At 46.4% G+C, this 19,656-nt stretch overlaps 1 long non-coding RNA gene across 1 annotated transcript; it reads right to left on the reverse strand.

Annotated features, from left to right (window-relative positions):
- Positions 1-1,518: 1,518 nt before the first annotated feature.
- Positions 1,519-2,371, reverse strand: LOC132593176 (uncharacterized). The gene is made up of 2 exons (XR_009558537.1): positions 1,848-2,371; positions 1,519-1,663 (listed from the first exon to the last, which is right to left on the reverse strand). It is a non-coding gene; the product is annotated as an uncharacterized LOC132593176 (long non-coding RNA).
- Positions 2,372-19,656: the final 17,285 nt, after the last annotated feature.

A 19,656-nucleotide genomic window follows, 5' to 3' on the forward strand; every position in this document is an offset into this window, starting at 1 on the left:
CCCACCTTGTTTAGCAATAACTACACTGACTGGGAGTGGTTCTCCTGCATTTCAGACTGGGAACATTCCCCAACCTACCTGGAGATGTCCAGGATTGAACCTAAGACCTTCTGCATGCCTTCTTCTTTGGCGATCACTCATAGCCGAGTAAGATTGTCTTCCATAAACATGGTTTTAACAATGGGTCCGTAAGTGACTGTGGAGGCCAATTCTGGATCCACATGTCTTTCCACAGTGGGGACATTGGTTTCCATGCGGGAGTTGATGACGGTGTGGATTTGCCAAGCGTGCCTTCCTCTTAGCTCATTTCTCCCTTGCGTCCTGAGATCGAGTTTCTTCAAAGCCCACAACACCTTTGGTAAAGGCTGTTCTCCAACTGGAGCACTCGCAGGCCAGTGTTTCCCAGTTGTCAGTGTTTATACCACATTTTTTAAGATTTGCCTTGAGACAGTCTTTAAACCTCTTTTGTTCACCACCAGCATTACACTTTCCATTTTTAAGTTCGGAATAGAGTAGTTGCTTTGGAAGACGATCATCAGACATCCGCACAACATGACCAGTCCAACGAAGTTGATGTTGAAGAATCATTACTTCAACACTGGTGATCTTTGCTTCTTCCAGTACACTGATATTAGTTCGCCTGTCTTCCCAAGTGATATGTAAAAAATTTCAGAGACACCGTTGATGGAATCTTTCGAGGAGTTGGAGATGGTGTTTATAAGTGGTCCATGTTTCACAAGCATATTGTTATAAAATCATATTGGGGGGGTTGCAGGACACCATTATTAATGAACAGAGAGGGGTAACCACAGCTTGACAGCTACGGCTACCCAGAGTCCTTCGCACCACCATTTCGCCGCCACAGCTTGGCTCTCCTTCCCTCCAGAGACCCGCACCCCCTCCGCAGGGATTAACATATTCAAACACCTCCTAAAATCCAACATAAACTCTGCATTTCCCCTTCGCCTAAGGACAAGCATATGCAACCCTTGCCTAGACATCTGCATTTCCCCTTCGCCTAAGGACAAGCATATGCAACCCTCGCCTAGACAATTATCACAGACAATTATCATAACCTCCACCAAGTAACGCAGCCCATTTTTATACAGCCTTACCATTTTATACAAACCTTATACAAACTTGCTATGAACTTTTACCTTCTCGTGATTATATGCTTGCTTCTTGTGATTATATGTCTGCTGGCCTTATGTGCCTTAAATGTGAGAAACCCCTTATATCCCTTGAAAGGCGTCCCTCCCTATATGCCTAAGAACCTAACCACAACCTCAGTATTACTCTTGATTAATTAGACTAGTGTTCCTCTGTATTAGAAAATAGGTTTGTTAGTATCTCTTTGTATTAGAAAATCACTGTTTTATATTTTAGAACTGTATACGTCAGGATGTATTAGAAATGTTTTCCATACTTATTTTCTGTGCAACCCTTCTCTGACCCCAAGCCCCCCTGAAACCTCCCCATCACCGTCCCATACGAAGGAAGACACGGACAATAGAAAGATTAGCTTGACAACTTTATTCAAATTAAACATGCCATAGTCCATCTTTCCGCGGCCTCAAGGAAAACACCTGCCGGATGAAAATCACCTCATGGAAATCGTCAGGAAATCGCTCCACTCCTGCGCCCATCTCGAAGGATTGCCCACCTGTCAAAACAAAGGGGAGTACCATCAACGACAGGAGAAGAGAGATTGACATCTCTCCATCTGAAAGGAAAAGTCATCCCCGCACCCAGCTAATCCGATCTCCCACCCACCGCCCTTGTCTCCCCCTCCCTCGCAGTCCAGAGATTTCCATGCAGGAACAGGAGGGTATATAGGGGGTCCTTACCATTTCCCGGGGTTCCTTCCTTCTTTCCAGAGGCAGGGACCCTACAGCTGTAGTTTTGCATTCTGCAATAAAGGGATCAGTTTGTTTTTCCTGACAGCATTGTGTGGTCTCTGTCATTTTCCCGGCGGAGCTGAACTTAGTGCAAATTTTGGAGCTTCCGACCCGCGTCTGTCCTTCTTAAAAGGCAACGCATTTTGGGGTACATTTTTCATAACAATATGGCGAGCCAGGCAGGAGACTCCGTTTAGCCGTACTCTTGGGGCGCCGTGGTTGGGGAGCCCAAGCGCACCCAGCCATTTGCAGGGGGGATCCCCTTCCCCGACTGTCCCTGGAGTTCTGGCCTAACTGGGATCCTTAGCGGGACCACACAGGGAAAACAAACAGGATCCAGACGGCCGTGGGGGTTGATTTTACAAGATTTTTTTTCTCCTGATTGTTGCGAGGTGACCAAGCTTCAGGAAAAGAAGGCAGCGCGCTGCGACGTGAGTATCAATAGGGAAATTGGCTTTTCGGGGTGGGAATTGTCACAGTAATCAAACTCTTTCCTATTTTTCATAGCCAAAAAACCCAAAGCCCGTCGGAGTCTGCCCAGGCTGGAAGGTTTTGCGGCTGCCCTTTTCCTCCCCAAGGCTTGTTGTCCGTCGGAGTTTTGCCCAGATAGCGAGCCTTGGCAACTCTCCCTTCTCTCGCTTAGCTATCCCGGGTGAAGACGCCCCTCTGCCATGGCGACCTTTTGTTAGGTATGACCCATGACCAGAGATTGCAAGTGCGCCCGTTCCCTCTTCCTACTTTGCATTTCCTCAGGTCCGATCTGGCATTGCGTAGGCAAGCGTTCAGTAGGACCTGAGTCTAGAGAGCAAGAGGCAGGGAGATTGCTGTGGCACTATTAAATTGTGGGTGGGAATAAGGAGTCCTCCTCGGAATGTGTCCACTTTCCTAGAACGTTTTCCTAAGGAGACTTTCCAAACCCCATTTTCCCTTAGAGAGCCCTTTAGCAAACCTTCCCAAACCCACTTTCCTATCGGAGTCGGTCCACTTTCCTATCGGAGTCAGTCCACTTTCCTTAGACGTGCCCCAGGTTCCCCAGGAGTCCCGTGAACCCCGAGAGACCCCAAGGCCCCGTCGGAGACCGCCCAGGGCTAGAACTTGCGCAAGTGCCCCTTCGGAGACTGACCAGGGCAAAAAAAAAAAAAATGGGTGCACCCCTGTCCAAAGAGACAACTCTGCAGGCTTCAGGGGAGAAATAAGCCCAAGGAGAGCTTACTTCCCGTCTGAACTCTGATAAACGCCTCCAATTGTATTTAAGAAATGTTTCAGGGTCTAAAACAAGAAAAAAACCAAAACAAAATGCAAGCTTGCTTAAATAATTTTTATGTAAGGGCTTGATCAACCCAAAAACATGGCAAATATTAAAAAGAGTGGAAGTAGTGTGTAAAGGTTTGTTTTAAAGAGGCTGTAGAAGGTTTTTTTTTTCTCTCTCCAAAAGTATAAAGAGGTGTGTGTGTGTGTACCTACCCATTTTTCAACAGAAAAGAGGGGCAGAATGAAGGAAAATAAAGAGTTGTAACTTGAAAATGCTTGCTCAATGCTTTGAAAAAATTTCGAAACTTGAAAAATATTCACTTCATAAACTCCAGCTATAAGTGGATAAGAGATGTACTCAATGTTTAGAAATGTTGTGGGGTTGTGTTTAGATTGGCCACAACATCCATAGACTGCCTTCTTAAGTGTGCATAGTTAAAACTGCCAACTTGTTTTAAATTTCTAGTATAAAGAAACAATGTTGAACCAATCAATCTTAAACACGATAAATATGAGAATGAGGTGTGCAAATGTTGTTATTGAGAGAGGCTACAAAGGGGAGTCTTTCTCCAAGTGACTAGAGGAATATTGACTAAAGGAAAATTGAACAGCTATTCCTATAAAGGTGATTTGTTTGTCAAAAGTAGAGCTTCCATAGCCAGGAATTGTCTATCTGAGTCTAGTTTTAACTTTGATTGTGTTGGACAGAAGGGTTATTGTCGGGCTCCTGATATCAGTCTCTTAAGGAAAAAACTCATCTGCTAAAGGGTTCTGTATAAAGTTGGTATTTTCATTCAAATCTTGTGAATCCTGTATCTTAGAGGGTTAGACTAAATGACCTCAGGGTCCCTTCTAACTTCCATTTTAGAGCTATGTGAAAGGCAATGTGTCTGATGTGGTGATGGGTTGAAATTCAGCCCAGCTCTGCTTTCTGGCAAGGAAAGATTATTGGTTTTCAGAGTTGGAACAAGAGTGTCATTGTTGTTTTTATGGAGTGATTATATAAGTTTTTATCACTTTCTCTATTAAGGTTTAAAGTTTAAGCACATATGAAAGTCTTGAACATTTCCCAATCTTTATCCAATCTTAAGATTTGCTAAAGGCTTCTATATAACGTTGGTACTTTTAATCTTCCCCTTCCTTATTTTTCCCTTAGTACACACGTGTGCTTCCGTGATAGGGCATAGCCCGTGTTTCCTTCCCAGTCAGGCATCTGTACTCAAATGTATGTGTATCCTAAGGGCGGTGATAGTGTTGAGATCCCCATATTTCAGAAGGGGTGGACTAGATTACTCAAGCACTGAAAAGTGAGTTTAAACTCTGGTGGCTTAGTGAAATGGCCTGAATTCAGTCAAGCTTTACTTCCGACCCGCGTCTGTCCTTCTTAAAAGGCAACGCATTTTGGGGTACATTTTTCATAACAATATAGTAAGGTTGGTAGTACAATAGCTTTGTAAACAAGCGCTTTGGTTTCCCTGCGAATGTCCTGGGCCTCAAACACTCTGCATTTCAATCGGGAGAAAACCGCACTCGCAGAGCTCAGGCGATGCTGGATTTCGGCATCAATGTCGGCCCTTGTGGAAAGCTAACTGCCTAGGTAGGAGAAGTGATCAACATTTTCCAACAATACACCACTGAGAAAGCCGCACTCGCCTTCTGCATGTAATACTCTGACCACTGAGCTATGGCCTTTCCCTGGGCTTCCAGAAACTCCCCACCCATTTTTGAACTTAATTCTTTCTTTTTTAAAGCAGGAAGTATCCACAGAGACAAGCAGCTCCCACTTCAGAAGATCACCTTCCAATGCTTGGAGAGCTATCAGAAGGAGCAGAACTAACACATCCCCTTGCAAGTTTATTTAAAACAAATGCTCAGTGCCTCAGACGGGGGCTGCAGTATTAGCAGAATGAGGAGTGTGAGGAGAATACTTTATTTTTGTGACAAGGCAGGAGGCGATGCTGAGGCTGTTTGCCTTCCCACCCACACCAGCTGTTGGGAATGAAGCCCAGGTTGAGGGAAGGTGGGAGCAAAACAGAAGACGGGGAGGAGCTGTTTGTGTTTTATAAGCCACAGAGAACAATGGAGAAAGGATGGAGGACAATGCCGCACAGTGCCCCTAGAGAAGATTTTGAGCATGGTTCATGGTTTGTAGGAGAGAGTGAGAGGGGGAAGCATCCCACCCCATGTTTAACCCAATGAAGGGACTCTTGGATTCAAGAGCTGGGACTTCTGCCATATGCTCTAGTGCAGGCATCCCCAAACTTCGGCCCTCCAGATGTTTTGGACTACAATTCCCATCATCCCTGACCACTGGTCCTGTTAGCTAGGGATCATGGGAGTTGTAGGCCAAAACATCTGGAGGGCCGCAGTTTGGGGATGCCTGCTCTAGTGTAAGAGGAGTTGTGAACCCTCTGGGGATAGCGGGGAGCAGGCTTCAGGGAGCTTACCCACTGTTTTTGGAAGAATTTTACATGCCACCCTTCCTTCAGAGACCACGGGGCAGTTTAAAATAACAATTAAACAGTAAAATTAGAAATCTATCCCCAAACACAGAGGAAAATAAGGACGGCAAAGATTTGTGGTGTGCTCAGATTTGGCAGGTGGCTCTCATAGAAAAGTTGACAGCGAACCTTAGGTTAGTAAACACACAAAAGAAAACAGACATATTACGCCTGTCTGGAATGATTTTATCATTTGCACAAAGCACCAAGTAGCCCAATTTCCTCCATCGGCATACACCTATCTATGGTTGAATTGAAGAAGGATTGGAGATTTTGAGACATCAACTGTAGGGGAAGCAGAGGAAGGTTAATTGTCAACCCCACCAACAACAACAGCAACCCATCACTGTTATCTTTATTCTTAATATTATAACTTTATAATCACAATTTCAAAGCATTTAAAATACGTATACAGCGGTACCTCAGTTTAAGTACACAATTGGTTCCGGAAGTCTGTACTTAACCCAAAGCGAACTTTCCCATTGAAAGTAATGGAAAGTGGATTAATCCGTTCCAGACGGGTCCACGGAGTACTTAAACTGAAGCGTACTTAACCTGAAGTGAACTTTCCCATCGAAAGTAATGGAAAGTGGAGGAACTGTGAGACAGGAGTGGATAAGAAAACCGAATGAGGGGAGGGAGGGAAGTCAAAGCTCGGCAGAGCACAGGGAATTTGAGATAGTTGAATAGATGTTAAAAGGAGAAAAATTTGTGTTTATTGTGTGTTGTTGTGTTTGTTGTTGAATGTTTTGTTATTGTTTAATGTGTTTATTTGAAAATTTAATAAATTGCTTTTAAAAAAAAGTAATGGAAAGTGGGCGGGAGGCAGTGCAAGACAGGAGTGCCTGGCGTGCTATGGTCCATGGGGTCACGAAGAGTCGGACACGACTAAACGACTAAACAACAACAAAATGGAAAGTGGATTAATCCGTTCCAGACGGGTCCACGGAATACTTAAACTGAAAGTACTCAAACCGAAGTGTACTTAAACCGAGGTATGACTGTATTTTCAATAATCTTCAATCTGACTGGGTTCAAACAACTTTAGATGAGGTAGTGAAATGAAGAAGACCAAGTCTATTTTTTTTTATTTGCCTGGCTGTAAATGTTAATTTTTATGTGAGTTCTCTCCTTCTGTTAAATCAAATACTATGAGCAGAAGGGGAAGCTTAAACAGTTGTACAATTCTTCCCCGCTTTTTCCTATCTTTCTTTTCGTTCCTTTTTCTTCTTCTTGATTTAGGTACAAGTTATGCAAAATGAGATTTTATGATGAGTTAACTTTGCTGCTAGAATCTACAGATTAAAAAATGCCCAATTTGATGTTTACTCAATCCATCAATTTATATATATATATATATATATATATAAACAGTGAAATTATATATCTATCCCAAACTATAGAGGATAATAAGGAAAACAAAGGACCATGGTGAGCATTATGAGGTTTTGTGAAGAAGCAGAGGCTTCCCTTGACTTCAGAAGGATAAAGGCAGGCAAAGGCAAGGAAGACAAAGAGGAGCAATATGGTCAGAATCTCATGCGAGATAAATCAAAGGGTCAATGTGCTCGAGACAGAAACAAGTGGAGCGAGATGAGAAACAGCAAGAAAATATCGCAGAAATCAATAAGGGATAAAATGAAAACCCGACCCAAAGTTTTTGCAGGCTTGATAGGAAGAAACAGATGGATCTGTGCTGTGTTGGAGAAATGAACATGACAAGACTTCACTGAAGAATTAATACAACGGAAACATGAAAAGAGATGAATCAAAGGAAAGCGCAAAGTGATGTGCTTGAGGAGAAGCTTGGAGAGCAACGCGATTAAAAGAGAATACAAAGAGTGAAGAAATGAGGGGAACCTTTACCACGAGGAAAGAAATATTTGGGGCTTTTTGGTTTAGAAAAAAAGTGGGGGAGTAAGAGAGGACTTGATTGAAGTATATTGCCCAGACGGACATTTTGTGGCCCACGAGAGCAGTGAAGTAACTGAGGCAGGATGCCATACCCAAGACCGTGTTGATCAAAAGCCCCTCTGTTCCCCTCAAGTGGTCCCAAGTCTTCCCTCCTGTCAAAACACCCAGAAAACAAGAAAAAAAAACCCAAAAAACCTCCTCAATTTTGGGCCCAAGCAGCTCAAAACAAAAATTAATAACCCAAGTATGCCAATAATACTGCCTCCTAGAAAAGATATTTGAGGGAGTGGTCCTTGCCCATTGTGCTGCCATCCCCCCACAAGTGGCTTTCCTCAAATGAACAGCTTCCTTTTGGTGCTGTCTTTGGAAACAAATGCAGTTGGCTCAGCTCTCTTGGAAGTTGAAGACCCTCTCAAGCTTTATTGGCTACAACCTCCCCTCCAGTCAAGATCTATGCTTCCCCAATGCCTAACTGCCTTACAAAGTTGTGGTGATTGCTATGAGGTAGGCAAAAGCCAGGTGGCCAGCGCCAATTTGCCAAATGGGAAAAAAATCCTGCCCGGCCCCAAATACATACCTGCCAAGTTCCTGCCGGAAAATTAAGGGATCGGCAGACCGGAAGTAGTGCTGCCGCCATTTTGGAACTGGGTAGAGCAGCACCAGAAGTCGCTTCTGAGCATGCTCTGCCCAGTTCCAAAATGGCCGTCGCGCCGGAAGTTGCACAGCAGCCATTGTGGAACTGGGCAGAGCAGCATCGGAAGTTGCCCAGTTCCAAAATGGCCACCATGCCAGAAATAGCCTCTGCGCATTTCCAGAGACTCCAGACATGCGCAGAAGGAGCCTCCCCCGGCCGGTAAGTAAACCGGGGGAAACAAAAAAAATCCGTTTTTCCAGCTGGGAACGGCTGGAAAAATGGGGGTTTCCCGGGGAATACGGGAGACTTGGCAGCAATGCAAATATGGCAGCCAACTTTGTCCATAGCAAGGTCATAGCACAAGTAAAAGCAGTCAAAATTAAGGGAGGGTGGGTGGGAGATTTAACGGAAAAGGCAGATGAAGGGTGCTAGGCAGGATACAATTTAAACATCGGTGGCAGTGGGCCCAAGCATCCCTATTGGTTGGTTGGGCCTGCCATCAGGGCAATGCCTGGCCAAAGTCTCCCAGTATTGGCCAGTTTGGCCAACAGCCAGACAATCTGGCCTGCCATTTTTTGGGTCACTTGCATGGTCCGAGGCCTAGCCGGAACACCAATTCAATTCAATTTTATTTACGGTCACAGACCAGCTCACATACAGAATCAAAAATCATAAAACTCAATGGTGTAGCATTAAAATTTACACGGCAGGGACAGTACACGTGTATAGATTACAGCATTTAAAATATGTAAATTAAAACTGGGTCGCTAAAATATAACCTAAAATTGCCGTTGAGGGCCTTAATCATTGTGGTAACACCACTTGTTCCCTGAGTTTTATGGCAGTCGCACAAAATTTGGCTATTTTTATCGTAATCTCAGGGTCCTTATCTTCTACAAGGAATTTTAGGCATTGGGATTTGGATTCATTTGAGAAATTTTGCATAATAGGGGAAATGAAAACCCGCCATATGTCACTGTAAAAACGGCAGTGTAATAAAACGTGGGAGGCAGTTTCTACCTCCGACATACCGCAGGGGCAGACTCGTTCCACATATGGTTTACCTGCGAATCTTCCCTGCAGTTAAGCAGATGGCTGCAACACCACCCACTGAGGAAGGTGAGTGGATTTCTTGAATTGAATTATGGCAGCCAGGTTGGTCTTTCTGCCGGGGTTCTCCTCAGCAGTAGGAAATGTAGGAGCACGGCCCAGCTAGAGTTAAACAGACACACCTGTTGTGCAGTTGTTGCAGCGGTCGTGTTCGTTCCTACTGCTGGTGTCCTTCACTGTCACACCATTTAATGTTCTTACAGAAAGGCTAGTTCACAATTCCTTAAAACAAGGGTGGAGAAGCTGTGGCCCTCCCTGATGCATAGCTGCCAAGTACCCCGTTTTCCCCGGGAAACCCCCGTTTTTACTTACCTTTTTCCAGCGGTCCCCCGTATCACTTCGTCTCCCATTTTTCTCCATTATTTTCTCCTGCCAGCGGCCATTTTTTTTCTGATTTGCCCTTCTGTGGGCACCAAAAATGGCCACCGCCGGCTTTGAAACTCGCGTCTACGCATGTCCGGAAGTGCATAGACACGACTTCCGGTGTTGGCGGCGGCCATTTTTGGTGCCCATAGATGAGCAGAGCGGCACCAGAAGTTGCGTCTACGCAGTTCCGGACATGCGTAGACGCGACTTTCTAAGCCGGCGGCGCAACTTCCGGTGTCACGCGGCTGCCGGTCCCGGATTCTGCAGTCCGAGACTTGGAAGGTAAGCCCTGATGTTATTGGACTTCCTCACTGACCATTGACCATGCTGGCTGGGGCTGTGTAATAGGAATTTATACTCCCAAAAGAGGGGTCTCAGCCTCTTAAGGAGGACTGCACCTCATGCTCCTTCGGTCTCGGGAGGAAAAATAACAACGACCACACCAAGATTGGAAAAAGCAAAGGTCTCATCGTTTATTGAAAATAAATGACAGTGGACTGCTGCAGCAGGGTCCCCCTCGTGTTACAAAGGAACGGAGAGAGACCCCGAACAATAGAAATCCCTTACTTTTATACACTTCATTTCAATGGTACAGATATGGCGGGAATGGAGGATTTACATGAGGAGATGGGTAGCACAGAGTTGATGTCTCTTTTGATGTAAGGTTGTACCAAAAGTATGCTTTGAAGTGACCTTCTGATGGGAGGTTGTAACAAGAGGTGTTGCGTGTTCCCAATCCCATGTTATTTCACTGTTATGCAAAATTTCCCGAGAGCCAGTGTGGTGTAGTGGTTAAGAGCGGCAGACTCGTAATCTGGGGAACCGGATTCGCGTCTCCGCTCCTCCACATGCAGCTGCTGGGTGACCTTGGGCTAGTCACACTTCTCTGAAGTCTCTCAGCCCCACCCACCTCACAGAGTGTTTGTTGTGGGGGAGGAAGGGAAAGGAGAATGTTAGCCGCTTTGAGACTCCTTCGGGTAGTGATAAAGCGGGATATCAAATCCAAAAGTTCCTGGCTTATCAGTATGTAGATAATGTATAATTAGTTTACTTGGGAAATTGGTTTGCCTTTCCTGGGTAGCCTGGCCATTCCTTTGAGATGGAAATCACCTTAATTTTTGAGACAATGGGAAAGTTCCTTCACACACCCCTCCCTCCTTGCAGAGAAACATTTGGTCAGTGTGGGAGAATCAAAATGGCCTCAGGAGTGCCTTCCTGTACCGTTTAAGACATGTGATTTATATATACACTTATGAACATTTATTTTATATGTGTGACCTCAAAATTCTTACAACAGCTGATGGGAGTTGGAGTCCAGCCACATCTGGAAGGCCACAGATTCCCTGTCCCTGTCTTGTTGTTGTTGTTGTTTAGTCGTTTAGTCGTGTCCGACTCTTCATGACCCCATGGACCATAGCACGCCAGGCACTCCTGTCTTGCACTGCCTCCCGCAGTTTGGTCAAACTCATGTTCGTAGCTTAGAGAACACTGTCCAACCATCTTGTCCTCTGTCGTCCCCTTCTCCTAGTGCCCTCAATCTTTCCCAACATCAGGGTCTTTTCCAAGGATTCTTCTCTTCTCATGAGGTGGCCAAAGTATTGGAGCCTCAGCTTCACGATCTGTCCTTCCAGGGAGCACTCAGGGCTGATTTCCTTAAGAATGGATAGGTTTGATCTTCTTGCAGTCCATGTGACTCTCAAGTCTTAGCGCCTTAGATTGTCCCTGTCTTAGCGCCTTAGTCTTAGCGCCTTAGATTGCGCCATGAGAGTTCCTGGTATTTTTCATGGAGTTGTGATTAATTTCCAGGACAAGGACTAAAAGAAGATCGAACACCATACTTTTAAAGCACATTCAACACGCCTTTAAAGCACATGAGTTCTCAAAAGAATCATGGGAATTGTAGAGTCCCTCTCACAGAGCTGCAAGCTGCAGAGACTTAGCAAGCTACCGTCCCCAGGATTATTTAGGGCAAAACTCCATCCTTTGTGCATTCAACTCAAGAAAAGAATAGGCATCCATGTTGAAACTGCAGAAGTACAATTAGAATAAAAAGAACAAATGATGAAAGAGAGGAGGCAGAAAGATAAATCTGGATGTAATGTACATTGCAGTGATGTTGAAGATAAAGTGAAGGAACAGAATCTTAACACGATTGTAAGACTTTAAAGAGGGCTGAAAACACAGTGGAATGTCAGCTGATAAGGAAAACTAGGAAGATTAACATCCATTAATGTAAATTTTTAAAGAGTCAACACAAGTTAAGAATGAAACAAGAACAGGACAGTACTATTTTTAAAAAACAAAACAAAACCCAAAGTGTGAAGATAAATAGGGGATAAGAGAGAAACAAACTAGGTCAAAAACAGGGGAGATAATGATTTTACAAGAAGAACCTTAGAAATCTTACCGATGGCCATTTCAGGGGGTGTAAGGAGCTAAACAAAGAGTTTCATTACAGAAAATGAAAGACTCTGCAAAGTTCAAAAAGTTTAGATGAAAAACAGAAGTGCTAAAGGACAATCAATTAGCAAGAACAGAAGGGCTGAGAGTTGGCTTCTTAAGAATGGATGAGATCACAGTTTGCTTAAAATTAGAAGTGGGAGTACCAGAAAGAAGGAGAAAGGTTGAAAAATGTAGGAAGTGTAGGGAAAAAAACAGCAAAAGCTCCAGAATATAGAAAATAATTGGGTAAAGGATCAAAGTGGGGGGAGTGTAATGGGCTTTATCGAGAAAAAAGAAAACATTGCCTGTAATAATGGTGTGTGTGAATGAATGAGAAATAACTAAGGCAGGCTTCCCCAACCTCGGCCCTCCAGATGTTTTGAGACTACAATTCCCATTATCCCTGACCACTGGTCCTGCTAGCTAGAGATCATGGGAGTTGTAGGCCAAAAACATCTGGAGAGCTGAGGTTGAGGAAGCCTGAACTAAGGGGTTAAATGTGAGGAATACATACCCTCCAACCCCCCCCCTATTTTAATAGGACATTCCCATAATTTCAGAACTCATCCCAGCTTCTGATTTGATCCTGGAATGTCCTGGGGACTCATCTTTTGGTGCTGTGTTCTCGCTTCCCAATTTTCATCAGGGGAATGTTGGAGGGTAGGGGACTATCCGTAAGAAAGAGGTGAAGAAACAGCCAGCAGTGTAGCAAGCCGCCGTGACACCCGGGGCGGCAAATTGCCATGCACCTGGGGGGCGCGGCATCACTACGTAATGAGGCATGCGTGCTACGTAGAGGGGGATTGCGCCCCCACAACTTCTAAACAGAGCCTAAATGGAGCGTCCAGGCTCCAGGTAGATAGCCCACTGGCTGAGTGGGCTTTTTACTGGGAGGCTGGAGGGGATCGCCTTGGGAGTCGCTGGGTGGGGCGCCGACTGTCACCCCCCCCCATAGTGGAACCCAGGGTGGCCCATCCCCTACGCTCCCTAGCTCCGCCCCTGGAAACAGCAAATGGATGAAGAGAAAGATGGATGGAAAGAAAGCATAGAGTGGGGGAACTTTATTAGCCCAAGGGCTGCACGATTTGGCAGGGCCAGAGGCAAAGGTTGGTGATGCAATGGATGGCTTGCTTACCTCTGTGCCACATAAAAACCAGAGGTTTCTACAGTCACATGTATCTCGCAAAGCAAAATGGCCCCTCAACCCTTCATCCCTCTTGCCAGATCCCGCAGCATGATTGTATCTCGTGAGGTCTCATGATAGCCTAACAGGGAAGCAGAACTCTTTTTTAAAAATTATTATTATTATTATTATTATTATTATTATTATTATTATTATTATTATTATTAATTCCCTGTCCATCTGGCTGGGTTGCCCCAGCCACTCTGGGTGGCTTCCAACATATATCAAAGCATTATAAACTTCCCTATCCAAGGCTGCCTTCAGATGTCTCATAAAGGTTGTATATTTACTTATCTCCTTGGCTCCGGGGGGGGGGGGAGTGTCTCATAACTCCATACCCTCCAACATTTCTCTAATGAAATAGGAACGTCTTAAGGAAAAGCGTCTTAAGGAAGTGAGAGCTGGACGTCTTAAGGAAGTGAGAGCTGGACCATAAAGAAGGCTGATCTCCGAAGAATTGATGCTTTTGAATTATGGTGCTGGAGGAGACTCTTGAGAGTCCCATGGACTGCAAGAAGATCAAACCTATCCATTCTGAAGGAAATCAGCCCTGAGTGCTCACTGGAAGGACAGATCGTGAAGCTGAGGCTCCAATACTTTGGCCACCTCATGAGAAGAGAAGACTCCCTGGAAAAGACCCTGGTGCTGGGGAAGATGGAGGGCACTAGGAGAAGGGGACGACAGAGGACGAGATGGTTGGACAGTGTTCTCGAAGCTACGAACATGAGTTTGACCAAACTGCGGGAGGCAGTGGAAGACAGGAGTGCCTGGTGTGCTCTGGTCCATGGGGTCACGAAGAGTCGGACACAACTAAATGACTAAACAACAACAAGGAAAAGCAGGACATTCTGGGATCAAATCAGAAACCAGGGCGGCTTCAGTAAATCCAGAACCGTCCCTGGACAATAGGGATACTTGGAGAGTCTCCATGCCCCTGAGCAAAGTCAGCTCATCTGTAGTGTGCCTGGAACAAGGCTTATTTTTTTGTTTCTCAGTGTCTATCCTTTTCTTTTTCATATTGTTTTATTGTTCAACTACGACAACAGCAAGGCCACTCGGACATTAGGGGGGCATACCAACAAATAAATAGAAATAATAATTTCCATACATTCTCAGCTGTTCCCTTGGGATTTCAGGCACACCCTCAAGCAACCAACTTGGAGAAGTTTAATTCCCTCTCTCTCCCCCGCCCCTCACAACTGGCGTCTTGTTCCAAAGAACTTGTTTTTGTTTCCATGTGAAGAGAGGCAAGGAAGAGGCAGGAGCTGTCACCCGCCTTTATGCTCAGTCACATTCACACTTCTCTCATTCTGATCAATCTGGCAGTTCTGCGGCAGGCCGGGGGAGGGGGCAAGAGAAAGCCCAAATAACAGTATTGTGGCGGGGGGGGAGCAAAACGAAACACAAAACAACATTAGCGGGTGCACCAGCTGTGAAGGAGAAGAACAACAGGAGAGATGAGGGGAAGATTGATGAGGGAAGCCACATTGAACTTAACGGCGTGCTGTACGGTTAGCTAATGGTTGTAGTCTGTGGCATTGGTCTTCAGCTGGTGGGTCTGGGCCCACAGGTGGGTCTCATCCTGACCTGAGCTGGGCTGCATCTGCGACAATGGGTTGTCTCCGGCTAAATTTTTGCTCAGGCTCCATCTGCACCATATCTTTAAAGCAGGGTAATTCCACTTTAAACAGGCATGGCTTCGTCCAAACAATCCTGCAACTGTAGTTTGTTAAGAGTGCTGAGATTAGTTAGGAGAGTCCTATTCTGCCAGCACTGCAATTCTCAGAATTCCCTCTTCCAATAGAACTCTCTATGTAAGGCGATCCAAGAGGGCTCTGTCCCAGACACATCATACCCAGGTCTCCATATATATGCACTTACATATGCATACTTGGATGTAATATATGCATATCCCCACACACACACACGTTACTTGGCTGGAAAACTGCATTGCAAAATTCAGAGAAATGAGGGTTTTGAAGGGTGGTTGTGTTTAAGTTCTGACATTGTTTCAGAAAGTGTGAATTAGGCAAGTTTGCCTTTCAGTGTAACCCGCATCAAGTTTAACCCCCAATCCTAGTTGGGGAGTATTTGCCTGATGCCCTAGTCATTTTGCAGCATATTACCCTTCAGTTAGATGGGGAAGGGCCATGCTTCGTCTGCCTCACATGCAATAGGGTCCCAGGTTCAATCCCCACCATCTCCAGTTAGATCCCCAGAAAGCTGCTGCCAGTCACCACAGACCAGACTTGTCCTTAGTCACAGGCATGAGAAGCTATTGAAAATCAGTGGGGGTTTTTAAAAGATGGCAAACACTGGGCAACCTCTGCATTCTGGCCCCCACAGTGGCTTTGCGTGGGGGGCCCACACAGGGGCATCGCAATAGGGGGCGGGGCGCCCCGGGCTCCACTCTGCGGGGGGCAGCGCAGTGCCCCCTCTCCACCTCCACCGATGGCTGCCGCTACCGTGGCGGCGGCGTGACCGCCATCACGGAGGCCCCGATGTTTCTGGCCTCGTCCCTTGCTTTTTCCTGGTGGGGAGGAGGCAAGGGGTGGGCCAGAGAGCAGCAGCGGCAGCAGCCGCTGACGCCCCTCGCCTCTCTGCCTCTGCCTGAGTAGGAAGAAACACAAAGTGCGCTATGGATCAGCTTGTCGCATGCTTTGTACTTCTTCCTACTCAGGCAGAGCGGTGAGGGGCATCTCCGCTGACGCCCCTCGCTGCTCCGCCTGAGTAGGAAGAAGCACAAAGTGTGCTACGCAGTGGGTTGCCGGTGGCGGTGCTCTAGCGCCCAGATCCAAGGATCCTGATGCTAGTGTGGTGGTGCCAGCAACCCGCTCCATAGCTCACTTTGTGTTTCTTCCTGCTCAGGCGGAGCAAGCTACGGAGTGGGTTGCCAGCAGCGCTGCTCTAGCATTGGGATCCTCGGATCCATGCGCTGGAGAACTGCCCTCCGGCAACCTGCTCCGTAGTGCAATGCATGTGTCGTGACGCACGGCGGACACCCCGTCCCCCGGCGGGGTGCCTTTGGGTTTGCCGTCCAGGGCAGCCAGAAGGCTAGCGATGCCACTGGGCCTACAGGGGCAGTTATCCCGGGTGCAGAATTGTTAGGGGTACAAAATTTCAATACCCGGTGCTGCCTCAATACAGCTGTGTACTTCCTTCGCTGGGCTCCATTGAAAACGTCTTCTCCGTGCAAAGCAGGAAGTGATCTCTCCAGACTACGGAATGAATCTTCTATTCTTATCTCTGTGGCTGTGAGCTCCTGGGTGACGTGGACACTGTTAAGCAGTTGAATGCACATGCGTACTCCATCCATTCCCCTCCCACCTGCCCACCCTGCTCTGTGTGGACCCGGGTACTGGCAACCCACGCTACATCACTGGGTCCCCAGCACACTTCCATTCCGGGAGAGTTATGGAGAACCAGAGACACAGACTAGGTGGAAAGTGAACAGAGTGTCCCTGCTTCCTAGAGAGCCCCCTCACTACAGGCACTACCTTAGGAAGGTGGGTCAGAAATATATTTCTCCTTGGACTCAGCTATACAGCTGCAAATAAAACGTTTTAAATGTGTTGTTAAGTGCAATGCGCATATGTGACACTAGATGGCACCAGTGAGTTATGCCGAATTCAATGTATTTTCCAAAACGTTTTTTGAAGGGGGGGGAAGCATTTTCGCAGCCTTTTTTATGTGTGTAGATTTCATTTTTGTAAAAGTCTCTTGCCTTTCTCTTGCTATTTTGCAGAACTCTCTTGTCCGAAGGCTGTGCTCCTTTGGTTTGGTCAAAAAAACCAAGATCATGGCCACTGATCCCATCACCTCCTGGCAAATAGCAGGGGAAGAAATGGAGGCAGTGAGAGATTTTACTTTCTTGGGCTCCTTGATCACTGCAGATGGTGACAGCAGTCACAAAATTAAAAGATGCCTGCTTCTTGGGAGAAAAGCAATGACAAACCTAGACAGCATCTTAAAAAGCAGAGACATCACCTTGCCAACAAAGGTCCGTATAGTTAAAGCAGTGTTTCTCAACCAGTGTGCCTCCAGATGTTTTGGGACTACAACTCCCATCATACCTAGCTAGCAAAACCAGTGGTCAGGAATGATGGGAGTTGTAGTCCCAAAACATCTGGAGGCACACTGGTTGAGAAACACTGAGTTAAAGCTATGGTTTTCCCAGTAGTGCTGTATGGAAGTGAGAGCTGGACCATAAAGAAGGCTGATCGCTGAAGAATTGATGCTTTTGAATTATGGTGCTGGAGGAGACTCTTGAGAGTCCATGGACTGCAAGAAGATCAAACCTATCCATTCTGAAGGAAATCAGCCCTGAGTGCTCACTGGAAGGACAGATCCTGAAGCTGAGGCTCCAATACTTGGGCCACCTCATGAGAAGAGAAGACTCCCTGGAAAAGACCCTGATGTTGGGAAAGATGGAGGGCACAAGGAGAAGGGGACGACAGAGGACGAGATGGTTGGACAGTGTTCTCGAAGCCACCCACATGAGTCTGGCCACATGAGTGAGGCAGTGTAAGACAGGAGTGCCTGGCGTGCTCTGGTCCATGGGGTCACGAAGAGTCGGACACCACTAAAAGACTAAACAACAACAGCTGGAGTACGGCATAGCAGCCAAAACAGCTTTCCACTGGCCCACCTGAGATGACCTCACACCCCACCTGTGCTGTAGACAATATTGAGTTAGGATGACCCGTGGCCTGTCACTGTATAAAGCAGGTTGCTATCTCTCCTTCTGTCTATTGGAGGCCAAACCAGCCATAGGCCCACCCTGCCTTTCTACCTTGCAAATGTGCCCCTCCCCAGCATATGCTTGAGCCCAGATTAGCACAAATTAGGCTGGCTAACCAGATCTCGTGTTGCCCACCTGCTCAGAGGCAACCCACAATAAATCCAGAGGAGCCCAGCACAGCTGGTGTCTGTAACCGATACAGCCAGGAAGGGTGAGGAGGGGTAGCTGGGGGGGGGGGGGGGACAGTGGCTCAGCTCACTTCCCAAGACGGTGTGAAGATGAATGAACATGTGAAGAGCTAAGTGCTAAGTGTTATTAAGAGAAATCAAACCTGACCAAAAAGAGCAGCCCACGCATAATTTCTTTGAAAGCTGACAAAGCAATAGCAGTCACGGTCAGCACATAATATGACAAACAATTCCACCATATTAAAAAAAAAAAAGGCTGGAGAGCTGTACATTTTCTAGCTGTGAAGTTTTATTAAACTCGTTTTTTTTTTTCCTTCCTTCCTCCCACTCGCCTGCCCCTCCCCGCCACTCTCGCTTTTGAACTGTCACTTCTACTTAAAACCTTTTCGGTTTAGTTGAGTTTCCCCTCCCTTCCCCCCCCTCACCGCAACGGCTTCTCTCCCCCCCCCTCCTTCCGCTGCTGCAGATTTCATAGGAAGGCTGAAAAGCGTTTGGTGATTCATCGGTACTTTTAACTAACCACAGGAACATGGGAAACTGCCTTACATTGAGTCAGACGGCTGGTCCATCGAGCTCAGCATAGTCTCTGCTGATGGGCAGGGGCTCCCCAGGGTTTCAGATGGGGTCACTTGCCCCCACCCCCACCTCAGAGGTGCTGTGTATTGAGCCTGGGGCATAGGTGTAGCTGGGAAGGGGGCCAGGAGCAGTTGCCTCCTCAAAAATCAAGTTCATAAATAAAAAATACTTCACTAAAAGTATAAATAATTAGAACATTTGAAATCGAAATGCTTGCTGAGGTCACTTAGATGGTGTTGTGGCGCTCTAGCAACACAACTGGCAACCCGACTGAGCGATAGCTGTGGCTTCCATGAACTTGTATGTGCAAAGTGGATTCTCCACCACTGAACTCTGGCTCTTCCCCCAAGACACAGAAGCTGCTTTACACTGAGTCAGACCCTTTGCCTATCACATTGTCTCTTCTGACTGACAGGGGCTGTCCAGAGTTTCAGGTTGGTAGTCTCATGCGAGGGATTGAAGCTAGGAACCTGCATTTCACAGGCCCCGTGGAGGCTACTTCCCAAATCTCCAGATGTGTTGGCTGATTTTTGCCTGTCGCTAAGATATCGTATGTGTCAGCGTTCCCACACAGTGTGTGAAAATACAATTACAAGCGACTCCCCACTTATGTGAATTCATGTATAGTGGGGAGCACCATCTAAAAGGCTTCTAAGGACCCTCTCAACCTCAAAAACCCTTGAAAAAACAGTAGCACTTACCTGACTGGCATGAATGGTGCCAATTGTGGCTCTCAGTCTTCCTTATCAGTGGAGGACAATGTGGAAGCAATGACGAGGGGGTGTACTCCAGTACCCCCAAGTGATGGGGAGTTGCAAAAGTTTGTGGGATTGCTAGCCATTTTCCTCACTT

Source organism: Zootoca vivipara, chromosome 14, assembly GCF_963506605.1.
Source record: "Zootoca vivipara chromosome 14, rZooViv1.1, whole genome shotgun sequence".
NCBI classification, from domain to species: domain Eukaryota; kingdom Metazoa; phylum Chordata; class Lepidosauria; order Squamata; family Lacertidae; genus Zootoca; species Zootoca vivipara.